The 15,000-nt window shown below is 39.6% G+C and overlaps 1 protein-coding gene across 7 annotated transcripts in view; it reads left to right on the top strand.

Annotated features, from left to right (window-relative positions):
* Nucleotides 1–15,000, top strand: part of grik4 (glutamate receptor, ionotropic, kainate 4) — a 333,823-nt gene that overhangs the window by 74,184 nt on the left and 244,639 nt on the right. For all 7 annotated transcript variants that reach the window (XM_077566650.1, XM_077566644.1, XM_077566647.1 and 4 more), the window contains one exon: nucleotides 864–1,048. The gene's annotated coding sequence lies outside the window, so the exon portion shown is untranslated. The remainder of the gene's footprint in view (nucleotides 1–863; nucleotides 1,049–15,000) is intronic.

The following is a 15,000-nucleotide window of genomic DNA, read 5'->3' as shown; positions in this document are numbered from 1 at the left end:
AGTTGCCACGACTTTCATGTAATTTTACGGGAAAAATACCATATTGGGATATATTTAACCCATTATTGTCTGAGGAATGAATGAGTTTTTATCTGTTCTATTTGCATAGTAGTTTCTTGATTGTTTGGCCAGATTTGAATTGTTTATCCTTGCGGTACCACTGCAGTGTGCCACCAGGTGCCAGGCTATTGTGTTCATTCTGGTTCTACACACTATGGAAGCTCCTGACCATTTGTTAACAGATTAAGTTGTAAAAGTGACAATATGTCTTGTTCTTCCCTTGTTACTGATAAAATGTCCCTCATGGAACCCGACAAAGAACAGCAAACAAGAGTCAATGGCAACAGCAGAATAAGCCGCTTGGCACCCGCAATGATTTGTCATATTTTCTATATGAGCATACAATTAACAAGGAAGGCTAAAAGATGAATGGTAATTGTGTACACTGCCCATTTCTTGGTTTACCGTAGTAATTGCCTTGCAAATGTGTTCTGGCCTGTTTTGACTGCCGATGAGTTTGAGAAGTTGCTCAATGTATATACTGTGGCAGTATGAAAAATGTCGAAGGCGCTAAATAAAGAGGAAGGGTGCTGAGTAAGGGACAAAGTAAAACAAACATCAGCAAAAATGGACAGTAAATTCTGAAGCTGCATTTTACAGAGCCAATCCTCATGTGAATTTCGGATGTCCTCTGCAGTGCCACCAGTTCTTTGATTCCAAATGCCATTGTTAAGTGGATTTTGCCTCTGGGGGAGGAAAAGCATTTTTAAAGATAACATTTACAACAATTAAATCAATTTTTGATCCTCAGAATTGCTCATAAAATCAAATGTGTATTTGCTCTGTGTCATCTTTCCTTTCAGTGTACGCTGATTCACATTTGTCCGAATCCAAACAAGTGTGAGTGCGGACTCGTGCGAGCTGGTGGCAACACTGCATTTGTGCCTGTGAGATGAGGAGAAGCTAAGTGGCTTGTACAACCAGTGAAGTCTGACAGCCTGGTGCACCGCAACATGGATTTGAAGCCCCACACCTTAAGAGATCAAAGGTAAGAAGCTATTCCCTTTTACCTTATCGTTTCACACTTCAAAATTGACGGCAACGGGAAGCGCTGGGGCTTGAGTATTGATAAGATGGCAATATTTGGACATGTGCCTATGAAGGAGATGACCGAGATATGGGATTCTACCAAACAACTTAATTGAGTTTTCCACGTAAGACCTTACATAGAATCTTCACAGTTGCACTTTTTTTTTTTTCTTTGTGAAGGAGGCTGACTTCTAAGATTTTTCACAGGAGGGGGAAAAATAGGAAAGACAATGTGTTAAGTAAAAATTAAACATTATTAACTGTTATACAAATGTTACAATGAGTTAATCCGTGTATTATGTAACACAATATCAAAAAACAAAACAAAACATTTAGTACTCACCCTTTTAAGTAGTAAAAATGTGTTGCCAAGCACCTTTGGTCATTTGAATGCTAGCTTATTATCCATTATCCATACATTATCTTGTGTTTGTCATATTTCATTATGAAGCCAGACCCATTCTTGTTTTGCATTAAGTTCCATAAAAAAAAAAAAAAAAAACATTTTCAAGCAGACACATTTTTATCATTCAGAAAATAAATGTTGTTTGAGACCTGTGACAGCTGTCAACATTTTCAGTCATGGCTTTAAAACTAAAAATAAGAATAAAAAAATAAATGAAAATAAATAATAATAATTATTATTAATAATAATAATTAAAAAATATATTTTTAATTAATATAAAAAATTATATATATATATATATATATATATATATATATATATATATATATATATATATATTAGAGATTGCAGTGGTGTCCTGTTTCCTGTCCTAGCCAAATGCGGACGTTAGTTCCGAACTTACTTAGCTGAGAATTTCTGGCGGCACGTTTCCAATGTGGCACTACGAGGTTTCCGACACAGCCAGCTTTAGAATTAGAATTATCCGTGGGACTATTTTTCCCCAGTCACATTATTCCAAAATAGCAGCAAGTCTTACTGAAGTGTAATATTTAACTCTACCCACCTCTGCCTTTCAGCGCAGAAGTCTTCACGTCTTTAACTGCTTTTTAATTAATTTAGCAAGAGATGGCAAGTGCAAAGTGACAGACCATATGCGTTTCATCATTTTGAAGCTACCACTCTCCCACAGGCAGCTCCTGTGAATATAAACAGCAGCACCCACAGTGTGCTGTAAAGACAAATTTCTCCGAGGCGAAATCTGCTACTGTCAGAGTGTGACTTTTTACCAACTCTGGCACATGGAAAATGGGTTTGTGGAGATGGTTTCAATTTCATTGCCCACATGTGCAATCTTGCATGAGATGCAAGTATTGACTATCACTTTGGTGCAGATGGCGTATATAACCCCCCCACACCCCCCAACACCCTACAGTAAGTGTCAACCGCTCTGTTTAGTGTTGCCGTTGGGTGAATCCTTTTTTGCTCAGCCATGCTGGGAATGAAAGGCGCTTGCTGGTGTGTCATGCTCATTAGCGTTATCTTTCTCGCACTTTGGTTGCTGCCGCATTGATCCTGGCCTGTAGGACATTTATGTTTACCTGCATTGCAAGAAAAGAAAATAATATTTGATGTACTCTTTGAGTTTGGAAAAGGTGAGAACACTAAATGAAGCCTGTCTGTCCCTTCTTCCCAGTTTGTTGTGCTTATGAGTGCAAATTTTATTTGTGTGCCTGCTTGGATTTAATGAACTGTTTGCATGTTTGTGTTGACTGAATTTCGTCTGGTGTCGGTTGCTGCCGCCCCCCCCCCCCCCTGCCTTTTCTCCGCTTCTTCCCTGACTGCTCCTGGAAAGTCGAGATAAGACTCACTGATGTTTGTCTGCTCCCTGGCAGATTACTGAGGCAGACAGGTACGAGGACTCTGGCGGTGCCAGTCTGCTGGAGGCCAAAGAACTTTTATTGGATGGCTGAGCAGATCACAGCCCCACCTGTACGAGGGCCGTTGCCGCTTAGCCAATTACTTTTCAAAGACAAACGAACAGAGAATAGCCTGGAAAATGTGATTTCACTTTAAATGTCATATTTCTGCAAATAATGGCCTGCGGCGTTTATTTACTCAACTTGCATGGGGTGCTCATGCTTCAGCGCATTTGGGGAATAATATTAAACAATGTTAGCTGTATACTGCATGTCAAGTGAAAGTGGATTTTAGAACAAAATAAAAAATTATGATATTACCGTTGCAGCAAAATGGTAAGAAAGGAATAAATAGGTATCTCCTCGGAACATACGTATGGAAACACTGAATATTGATTCAATTGGAGTGCTAATTGGCATTACAGTTCTATTATTCTCTAATTGAATTCAACCAGGAGAATGTTTATGTGCCTTGATATAAACAAAGTTTAAATCATTCAATAATTTTACTCGTTATATCTGTGCGTAAATGTTCGCTGTGCTTTTTATGTGATCTAAATCATATAATAACGTTACTTCATATTCATAGCTGATCGGGGGGGTTAAGAAAAAATGAGCTAACATGATAAACTTGGGAGCATAATGAAGAGATAAAGAGTATAATCAGCAGTCTGTCCCACAGTGCGTCTTTTAAAAAAAAAAAGTTTTTTACCTCAAAGTATACCGCTCCCTTACATGATGATTGAATGAAAATAACTTTGTTAAAGTGTACAAATATAAAAGCCATAAACTTTCATGACAAGAGAAGTCATAGAGCAAAAAAACAATCATCACGTTGTTGTTGGTTCTAAAATAAGATCATAGCAGACTCTAGTAGTTCCTGCTGGACTTGGTGATCTTACATCACTTTGGAATCAAATCAAACAATTCCTTTTATCAAGAACTTGGGAGACCTTTACTGTCACTCATCTGCTCAAAACATTACAATCACGATCTACGGCTGTTGGTATTTAGTTTTGAGCTAGCTCTCCTGAAATCGAAGGGTTGGTGTGGTTTGATACTGGTCAGCTGACCTACAAGCGAAAGAAAGAAGTTAACTGTCTACTCTCATTTAATAAAATTAGAAAAATTATAAATTAGACTATAGATGCAGCTAAAAATAAGAAAGGGGGGGGGGGGCGAGAACCAACAGAGAAATTCTAAAACGCATGAGGCTCAACCATGAAGGATAAGACACAATATGGAATCTCAGGCAAAGACGGGTTCGTCGCAGAGGACTTACTGGGGGGGGGGGGGGGGGGGGGGTAAATGTCTGGGAGAGAAGTTTGGGAACAAGACATGATGATACCTGAGTGTAAATATGCAGAATCACAACATGTTAGGTTGTACTCGGCATGACAATGATGGGCAGAGATGGGTAGAAATATCTGGTGTGGGTTTATTCTTTTCTTCAAATGGTGGCACAGTGCGCAGGATTATTTTTTTGGGCCATCTAGTGGTGAACTAACAGAATGCACACGCTATGGTGCCTCAGAAAGACCACATTTCGCAAGCCTACTACCAATTACAAAGTTTGTCTCCTTCGGGTTTCCGTAGCAAAAAGATGGCGTCCAAACATGTCTGTCTGCTGTAAGGTGTTTTTTTTTTTTTTTTGCACATTATTGAAATTAATAGTTTAATAATGAATGAACATTAAAAAAATCAAAATTTTTTACACATATGTCAAGTAAAAACTACAGTTATATGAAGAAATGTAAAGTAATATTAAGCAGGTAGAAATGATCAAACTAAAACATGGCGCAGCTCCGCAGAACATAAACATCGGCTCACAAATGTGTAAAACCTGATTTAATTACTTCCTGTTGTTTTCCTGATGGGTAAAAAGGGATACATCAATTTGAAGGAGGCGTTTATTTGTTGGTAACGCACCAGGCAACTAATTGGGGAACAGCATCTATTACAGTGGTGGACACGTTTTGAGGAAACAGTATTCAGAGTTGCATGCAATGTTTACTGTTTTTATCATATCGAAAAAAAAAAAAATTCTAATGCGATGAATATTTATATTGCAAATTTTTATCTGAGATTTCTGTTGACTTTGCTGCTTGCTGTAAGGGTAATAGTGCAGACAGAGAGTAGCCATGCAGAGATCAGTTCACAAGGCAGGCAGAGGATTTGTCTTGCGCTTTTGACTTTGGCTCACTTTGCATGCTTGAGATTTATCCCCTTTGAAAGCAGGCCTGATCTGATACAAATGTTTCCTTGTTTGTATTTTTAAGAAACAGGTGATCCTCTCAAATGCAGAATATATTTTTTTTAATCTGACAGTAGGCTTATCACACCTGTGCGAACAGAGTTCATTATTTTATCTAGTCACCTTTTCCCGTAATTGGAGCGCAAACAAGTCTGTTTTGGTGACTCGTGAGCTGCAAATAGAACAGGAAGAAAATTAAGACGTAACTTTATTTATTTATTTACTCATCAGATGTTTTATTTCTGTAATATTTTTATTTGTGCTTTCACTGTGCCTCATTAAACCCAAGGCTGGTCCTGTTTCACGACATTATGCCTGCCTCCAGGACTGGAATGCGAAAACGATCCCGCATTAATTCTGCTTTCACAAATCTCCCGACTATTAATAATCGGGCACATTGGTATGCTTCCCATGTCACGGCCCACGCTGTCGTAAATGGAGGGCAGAGATGAATGAGCACAGCTCACGTGCCATATTGTCATTGTGACTTGGGTTTTTAGTTTGCACTCAGCCGTGGACAAATCTCCTGAGATGGCACAGTTGGAGCGCGTCGACAAATAAGAGAGACAATTTGCTGTTGGGCTATACTGCTGCTTTATTGTGAGTGGCAGGTCCTTATCAGCGCTCCCACTGGTTGATCACAGTTGAAAGGGGGTCAGGCTGAATTAAGGACCAGCTAATTAAAATGTCCAGGGGACATGCGAGGCCTTCTTTCACTTATCTGCTAGAGCATAGTTAGTGTAAGAGGGGAGGTGGAAAAAACAGGAAAAATGAATAACGGTTTTATTATTGCACTTGTTGAATAACGATATCGGATACGAGATCTCTGTGGTTATTCATAACCACACCATTTTTTTTTGCAGTCTGATGCCCATTAGTCCTTAGAGATACTGCAGGAAAGACTTGGTTAGGGTGTTCCCAAGTGAGAAGACTCCTATAGATGGATATGGCTATTATGTTCTTAGCCTTCTCTCATCTTGTCTCCATGGTGAGGCATTTTTCAAATTACCCATTTTCACAGCCTACTGGAGAACAGAGTTTCTGCTCTATAGCCAGTTTTCATTTGCATATACAGTATATGTATGACATTGAGGTCGATTTTGGGTAGTGAAAAGGTCACAGTCTTATCTGTTCCATAGCATTGACATGAAGTCACTAAAAGGCAATGCAATGACTACAAGAGAAAATAAGCTAGTGGTAGCAGTAGAAGTAAAATGTTACGACACCAAACCCAGAAAACTGAAGTTGTGACCTTCGCAATGTGAGCCAGAGGGCATTTTGACAACAGAGAGTGGATGACTTTATCGGTTTCATTCTTAGTCCGCAGATGCGATATTTATCTGAATCCTGTGTTTAGAATAGCGGAGGCACATAAAACATATTATTGCAAATAAATTAATGTCCGCACAAAAACATAGGACCTTATATGGAGCAATTAACATGTTTGTTAGAGGGAAGGCCACTGGTTAGATGTTAGATACTATATTAGCAAAACTACATCTCTACTGTAACGTTTGACTGTTGCAGCTGAATAGTATCCCTTGTTGAGTTGTTGTTCTGGGCACGTTTTTATTTCCAAAGTATAGATACTGCAGAGTTAGGGTTGGGCATTGTGTCCAAATTCCCCTCAGGGCTTTGAGTTTCAGCTAGAAGTAGTTATTTCTCAACAATTACCACAGTCCTCTGGTGCAGGCACAACTTCATTTGACAGTGACTCATTGTAGCGAGGCCGATTGATCCATGGAAAGGCAACAACATTTTCTTGACTTTGAGAGGAAAACAAGAACAAATGGCAAACAAACAGGGACAGCTCAATCTCTTTATTGCGAGGCCCTACTTTCTTTCCAATTGCAGATTCCTGGGATTACGAATGTTTGTAGAAGAATGGAAGTAAACAATTGGAATTTTATTTTCAAATGACTGCAGTATTTCCGTGTTGGGGCATATGCTTTTGTTTGTTGGGTAACATGCGGTAACATCTAGGCTTGATGTCAAGGTGTCCTGAATTTGACTGACACCATGAGTGAATCAGCATAATGAGGTGCCATGTTGCCTGTGGAAATGATTACTGCAGTATGAGGGGCATTAGATTGATTAGGGCAATCTCCTCCTCTGTCCCTGAGATGAACCATCATCATGTTTATACTTCATATATTGTCCCTCCCTTTCAGGCAGTATGACTCATTACTTTTTAGGGGTTAACAAAATACTGTTCGATCATGAACGTTTTCTTTTTTTCATCGCACACACACACAGACCACTTTGAGTGTTTAAATGAATGCTAATGCTAACACCAAGCCTAACCCAAGTAAGGCATGTTTGCAGTAAGGTGAAGAGAGCCAGATTCAATGAAAAGGTTACTCTTCCTGTTTATTCTGGTCACCATTAAACCCTATACCTATGTATTGAATTGTTAAAAAAAATAAAAATAAAAATAAATTCAATAAACAAGGGTTCAGTGAATTTGCAGAACCCCTGTCCCAGATAATGAAAATGATCTAACAGACTATATATATTTTTTTAACATGCAATTATGGAGGTTTAGTTGAGCAATAAACACTAGAACCACAAGACCAATTATAGCTTGTTGCGCTTGTAAAAATTTAATGCTGATTAATCGATAGCCAGTGTTATTGATGCAATAAAGCGTGATTGCTGAGCGTTCCATTTGTTACAGTTCGGTCCAACCCTTTAAGCGTGATTGCCTCCGAGGAGATCTACAGACCCATTTATCAAGCTAGGTTGATCTTCGTCAGGTCACCGGTGATCCGAAGGGCACGCTCATGGTGGGAAATGCGAGCTTACGGCGTCCATGTTGTACAGCCTACAGGCATTGGTCATAACATCAGTCACATCAGTGTTTTAAGGTTGTATATTTTCAACTGGATCACGCAGACCTCAAGATCTTTTTCTTTGAAGGTATCATGGCCAGCCTGTGTAGGTCTCTCCGTCAGCTTGATTGATTGTGAGCAAGATAATTGCAAGTCAGATCACCACTTTTGTTTCTACGTGGAGCTTGACGAGGCTCAATGCCGCTACCCTGTGCAGTGCCATGAGCTGCTCACAGCAGAAGCAGCTAATTGGATTGATAAAACTTATGTTCATGCTTTATGGTTATGTACTCCGGTTATGTATTTCTGGACTAAAGTCTTAGAAAAACTTTCCGCTATTTTGGACTGTAGGATACCTTTATCTCCAAACTTGTGTTTGCTAGGTGACCTAACAACAACAACAACAACTGACTTACCACATAAACAATTTCAATCTACACTTGTAGCCCTTACTATCGCAAAAAAAAACTATTCTTGTTAACTGGAAAAATAAACAAACTCTGAATATCGACCAATGGTCTAACCTCCTCATAAATCACATTTTAATGGAAAAAATATCTGCCTCAAATAAAAACCAAATATCAAAATTTATAGAAACATGGTCTACGTATAACGAATTTTTTAACCTAATTCTGGTTACTTAATTCTGTCTGTTAGCGAGAGCCACTACATCGTGATAACTTACATTGATGTTTCTGCATTTGGCAATTTATTATTATATTATATTATTAGTATGGGATTTTTTTTAATGGGCTTTAGGTGAACTGATGAATACACACACGCTCGCACGCACGCACGCACACACACACACACACACACACACACGCACATACACATACTCACCCACATACAAAAAAAAAAAAAATATATATATATGTGTGTATATGTATATATATATATGTATATATATAAAAAAATAATAATAATAAAAAAAAAATAAAAAAAATAAAATAAAAACATTTATTAATTTTTTTTAATTTATTTGTTTTTTTTTTAAAAAATGATGTCAAATCGAATGAACAATACTGAGCTCTAAAAAAAAGAAGAAGAAGAAAAAAAAAAGAAAATCATATATGAACAATACGTACCAGTATACTTCAAAAGTTGCAAGGCATTGTTACTGATTGTTATTGTGGCTATGAGATTGAATTACTTTTTCTGCTTTAGTATTTAGGTTAGCAGAATATTATACAGTATGTGATGTACAACAATCCGGCTAGTAGCAAAAATTGCTTCTAGCCTTGAAAGGCTGAGATTGACAGCTTGGTTGATCACGATTAATTTATATGGCTGCCAAGATTAATAGGTGATGGGAGGGATAATAAATGGGTACAGTAAAACGTAGGAACGGGTCAAAGCAAGGAGTCATGACTGAGAATAGATTATGAAAGAATGATTGGTGGAATGGTTGAGCTCTTGCTCCACATCGTTACTCATGCTGCACCTGATGAGCGCCATAACTCTGAATTTTGATATGTTTACCTCACATGCTTAACATAATAATCTTATGCTATGTTTTGTTTGCAAATGGATTATGGGATCCTCAGCTGTTTCTATACTAGATCGTTTACATAATCATATCAGTTGACTGTTTTAAGAATCGATGTTTTAACCATGAGGAGTCAAAAAGTCGGATGGTCAGAATGTAATCAACTGCTGTTTTCTCATGACTTCAGTTCAGACCGCATGGATCTCATTTAGCATGCTAGTCCTGCTCTAGAGCGCGTCCAGAGGCCCTGCTCTGAGACCAAGGCTTAACTCTGGGAAGGGATGTTATAGCTTCTCTCAAGTGCACCTGTTCTCTAAAGACAGCTCATACAGTTTACTGCGTGTTTTAAACATCCTGCTTTTCTACTTCTGATGTATTATCAATGGAATCCAGGACCTGGACCGACATCTCAAGCCTGGAGTCCTCTGAATCAGGGAGTAAGTTAGCAGTTCAACTCTATATTTCCGTTTATCCAGCCTAATAATGCCAGGAATAATCTGTTTTAGAATTTTCAGATGTGAGTCCGACTCAGAACGGGTCATAGCTTATTGTGCCATGTATTGGTACTCTCACGTCTCAATGTGACGTGGGTACTGCACATGCATGAAAGTGGGCTAGTTTCAAGCGTGTATGCTACTAGCAATTTAATTTGATTGTTGAGCAGTCATTGGGGCGGCACGGTGACTGACTGGTTAGCACGTCCGCCTCCCAGTGCAGAGGACGTGAGATCGAGTCCGGGCTTCGGCCTTCCTGGGAGGAGTTTGCATGTTCTCCCCGTGCTTGCGTGGGTTTTCTCCGGGTACTCCGGTTTCCTCCCACATTCTAAAGACATGCATGGCAGGTTAATTGAACACTCCAAATTGTCCAAAGGTGTGATTGTGAGTATGGTTGTTTGTCTCTGTGTGCCCTGCGATTGGCTGGCAACCAGTTCAGGGTGTACCTCGCCTACTGCCCGAAGCCAGCTGGGATAGGCTCCAGCGCCCTTGTGAGGAAACGTGGTTACGAAAATGGATGGATGTTGAGCAGTAAGTCAAGAAAGCCCAGCTAGGAAATCAACACCTTTGTCTTTGTTAGATTCACTGCTGGCCACTCACAAAAGCATACAGACGCTCCCCTACTTACGAACATTCGAGTTACGAACAACGGTACATACGAACATTTCTGCGCGTACAGTATGTCGAAAAATGTTCGGAAAGAAATGCTGTAAGTTAGATTTTGTATTGCGCGTAGTGCTTCTTTCCGCCGCTAATACCGACGATTGGCGCTGTGAGAGCTCATTGGAGGCTGAGCAACGTGGCGAGGAGGAAGAAAACGCCGGTCCCCATGAAGCAGGAAATAACTTTTGAAGCCAATTCCAGCGACGACGAAGAATCTCTCATGATATAAAATCCTCCTCTTCCTCCATCATCTCCTTAAGCATCGAGTACATCTTCCAAAAGTAAGTTAAACTTCATTTTATTTATCTTATTACGTACATGTACATACTGTGTGTGTGTCTCTCGCTCTCTCTCTCTAACATACGTAGTACAGTACAGTACTGTACGTATTCTCTCCATTTTATTAAGTTTTTTTCAGTACAAACCAATGCAGGTTACTTGTACAAGCCTTAAACACACTTATATAAACCTTCAATATACTTATATAGGCTTTAAACATAAATTATAATACAAAATATAGCACTGAAGCAACTTACGAACAAATTCACCTTACGAACGATCGTCCGGAACGTAACTCGTTCGTAAGGTGGGGAGCGTCTGTACTAAGGGTGTTTGGCCACTTGAATGGCAGCTGACAGGTTAGCTTAGCGCTAGATAGCTAAACATAAAACTGATTTACTAGACCAAAGCAAGAAAAACTACTATTGGCCTGGGTACGACGAGGGATCCTGGAAGTTGAAGGAAAACCTAATGGACGTCTTCAAATAAGTGAATGAATGATGCTTTGTTAAGTGTAGACAAAGTGCTATCAGTGCTTGGACACAAATAGCGAAGGCAGATTTGCCAAATGTTTTGGAGATAGTATGAACGGGTGTAACAGGGGCAGTACAGGAGCTGTGAGTAGGGAATTGCAAGCAACCCAGATCACACGTGTCTAGTTTAACAATCAAGATTAAAAAATAACAGTTTTTGCTGTCAGACTAGTGTACGTGACTATTGTGTACGTGACATCAGACGCTGGAGCTGAAATCATCACACACATACAGTAATGATCTAATTTTGAGGTGCAGTTTCTCTGTTTGAACCCAAGTGTCTCTGCGATATGCTGTAAGGCACAAGTCCGATGAGCACCTTTTTGTTCCATTTTGACTTGTGTGTTTTCAAGTCATCTTCTTAAGTAGTCTCCATTTAGTCTGTTTTCTGTCAAACAGTACAGCGTCCTTGAGCTCCAAAGTTTCTTGGTTGAACAAAGGCAAGCAAAATCTCTCTGATACATTACCCTTTGCACCCCCCCCCCCACACACACACACACATACACACACTGCAGTGTTTTCGACTTCTAATGCTATTTATAGACTGTTCCAAAAACTTTTTACCGTATATTAAGAAGCCGTGAAAGCTTTTGCTCTCATCCACCAAATAATGAATGGCACCTTGAGCTCCAACTGTTATATTGCACTGAAAATCCTTGCCGAATGTCAGACCCCAGGTCACCAAAATCTATTTCCTTGACAACTGACTTGTGCTCTACGAGGCTTATGCAAGAATTTAAAATACAATATACAAGGTATGAGAGAAAAGTTTCGGGGCTGGTGTCACAAAGAAATATTTTAAATCCAAACTATGAATTTTCAACTTCAATCAACCAGCATGAGTACACGACTAAAGTTGCGGCAGGACGATTCGAGGCTCCCTTCGAACCCTACCAGGCTCTGTGTGAGTTGTTTCGCTTTCCCAAGCTAAAGAGGATGATTAGGGGCGACCCATTTGAATACACGAAGAATGGCAAGATGGCCATGAGACATATCTGCAGAGGATCCCTGAAGAATGCATGACACAGAAGGCTCGAAAAGCGAGTTGTATTTTGAAGGAGAAACCTTGCAGTTTGTAGTTTGGATTTGAAATCCAGTATATATTTTGTGACACCAAACATAATTGAACTTGCTAAATTTGATAACCTTTTCTGTTGGTATCACTTGGATCACTTTAATTTTTTCTTTTCATTTGATGACATCCCATGGCCTAAATCCCCGATCCTGGCAAGGAAAAACACCCAGAAAATCAGTTTGGGGAAATAAAGAGAACATTTAAGAAAGGAATGCAGATGTTGGGTGCCCCTGTCTCAGGTCAGTGCCGAAATTTAGAGGATCAATGTTTCAGAATAAATCCGAACATGTAAATGACAACTTGATCATTACTTGTCACCATTCGATTAGATCGATTGGGCCAGTGTAGAACCAATTTCAAAACGGATTGACTTTTTGCTCAACCGTGGTTCATTAAAGTTTGCAGGCAGGTTATCTTCCCTCTGGATCCGCTGACCTTCCGACATGAAGAAGTGTATAGAAAATTGGGCAGAAAAGGTTGACTAGGAGTGAAAGAGGATTCTTGAAGGAAATTGGAACATTACAATAGAGGGCATGTGTGTCGGGCCTTGTGGATAGGACAAAAAAGTCAAGAGGGTTTCCATGTTACAAATAAAATGCATCATGCGTTCCTCCCTCTTTGTGTAACTGAACCCCCTGCATCTTTTTCACACAGGCTATTCCATTGTGGCTGGACACGGCACCAAAGCAAAATTGTCATCTCTTATGCTCACCACCAGTATAACATTGTCCACTGTGGGGCAACACAATCTTGGACCTGTTCTTGGAATTTTGTGGTGGCCTTCTGGGATAATATAAATGGAGCCCAATCTAGTACAGGAGAGCCACTAAAGTCGAACACAATCCATTCTGGAGCTGATTGAGCTCCAATTTGTTTGAATTTACTGTGAATTTAAGGGGATTCAAACAATTCCTTCCAGGTTTGATCTCACAGTTCTATGGTTGCCGTGATTTTTTAACCCTGGAGAACCCACGGGGGTCAAATTTGGCCCCTATAAATTCTGCTACTTGAACAACAAAGACCTTTTTTTTTTTTTTTTTTTTACAAATTTAACTTCAAAAGTCCAGAGTGCCACTTCTGACCCATGCATGGGGCCATCTAGTGGATGAATATTGCACTTACGTGAGCCAGAGTGGTGGTGACAAGATGGCTGGCAACATGCTGTTTTGTTGAGCTGGAAATCAATCCAAACAAAACCATCTTCTCAGCAAACCATCACATGGTAATTTTATTTATTTTTTTGTTAATCTATTTCATATCATGTTGCAGAATGCCTAGGAGTATGTTTTATATATATATATTTTGATAAATTAGCAACTCTGAGCTAGTTTAAAAAACAAGGGTTACAATTGAAAAAACATATATTTTGGTGTTCAGTGTACTTATAGCAGTCATTTAATGTATAATTCATCATTTTCCAAAGAAAAAAAGGGTTCTTGGGCTCTCCAGGGTTAAGTTAATCCTTTTGATCAGTGACCCCCCCACCGACTGTTTCATAACAAGCCCATACAATATTGCGGTACCTGAGTGAGCTTTTAGGGACGATTGCCACTGCCCATGAGTAAAACCCCCAGTGACAGACTGTGTGAATGGGGTGTGAATTTTAATTGGAGCATTAAGCACAAACGCACTGACCAATTCTCTGTACATTAATATATTCTCACAGTACTACTTGTGCATTTTCATTTTGCAAGGTGAGCCAAAACTAACAGTTACGGAACATAAACTGTGCAATAATCCTTGGCCCTTTAATAGCTGTACAACCAAATTATGTATGAGGTGTGCTTCGTTTGCATCTCGATCAATGCTGGAACACACAACAAATGTGCACGTTCGTCAGCTCAGAATGCTGGAAGACAAGTCACACTGCGGCAGGGCCAGCAATGTACTTCATTTTAGGGTGCTTTTACATTAGCAGCCTTTGGTTCGTTTTACCCTTTGGTGCGGTTCATAACAACATTTTAGTGTGGTCCAAATCATCCGGCTAAAACAAAAACTGAATATTGACAATAACACCATACCAAACCAGCACTGGAACCAACTTGGTGTGAAAGGGGAACCAGGTGTCCGAATGCCCAGTTTGATTGCGTGAAGTTTTTGTTGTGAAGCATCAGTGCACCGAATGACTTCATATCGCTATATCCCATCCAAGCCAATATCACAAAGATATTTTTATTCGGCCCGACAGAAAGCTGGACCCCGAGGAAGCTTGTGTATCGTGTAGCTGTATAAAGACAGTTTGAGGAAATGTGTGTTCCCGTTATTTAATGCTCCCCTCACTGACTTTATGAAGTCAGGTAGTTTTTGCTGGTGTTATTTGTTTGCTGATGTTAGCTTGAGTGCACTTGCAGCAGTTTAGTGGATGCAGTCAAAATGTGATTTTCAGTTTGGCTCCAACTTGAAGAAAAAATAACACAAAGTGGGAGCGCACTTTGGGTCTGGATGCCAAAGTATGTCAATAGTCAGGTT

Source organism: Vanacampus margaritifer, chromosome 5, assembly GCF_051991255.1.
Source record: "Vanacampus margaritifer isolate UIUO_Vmar chromosome 5, RoL_Vmar_1.0, whole genome shotgun sequence".
NCBI lineage: Eukaryota > Metazoa > Chordata > Actinopteri > Syngnathiformes > Syngnathidae > Vanacampus > Vanacampus margaritifer.
The sequence above is the reverse complement of the archived record's forward strand: the minus strand, read 5'-3'. Positions and strand labels throughout refer to the sequence as shown.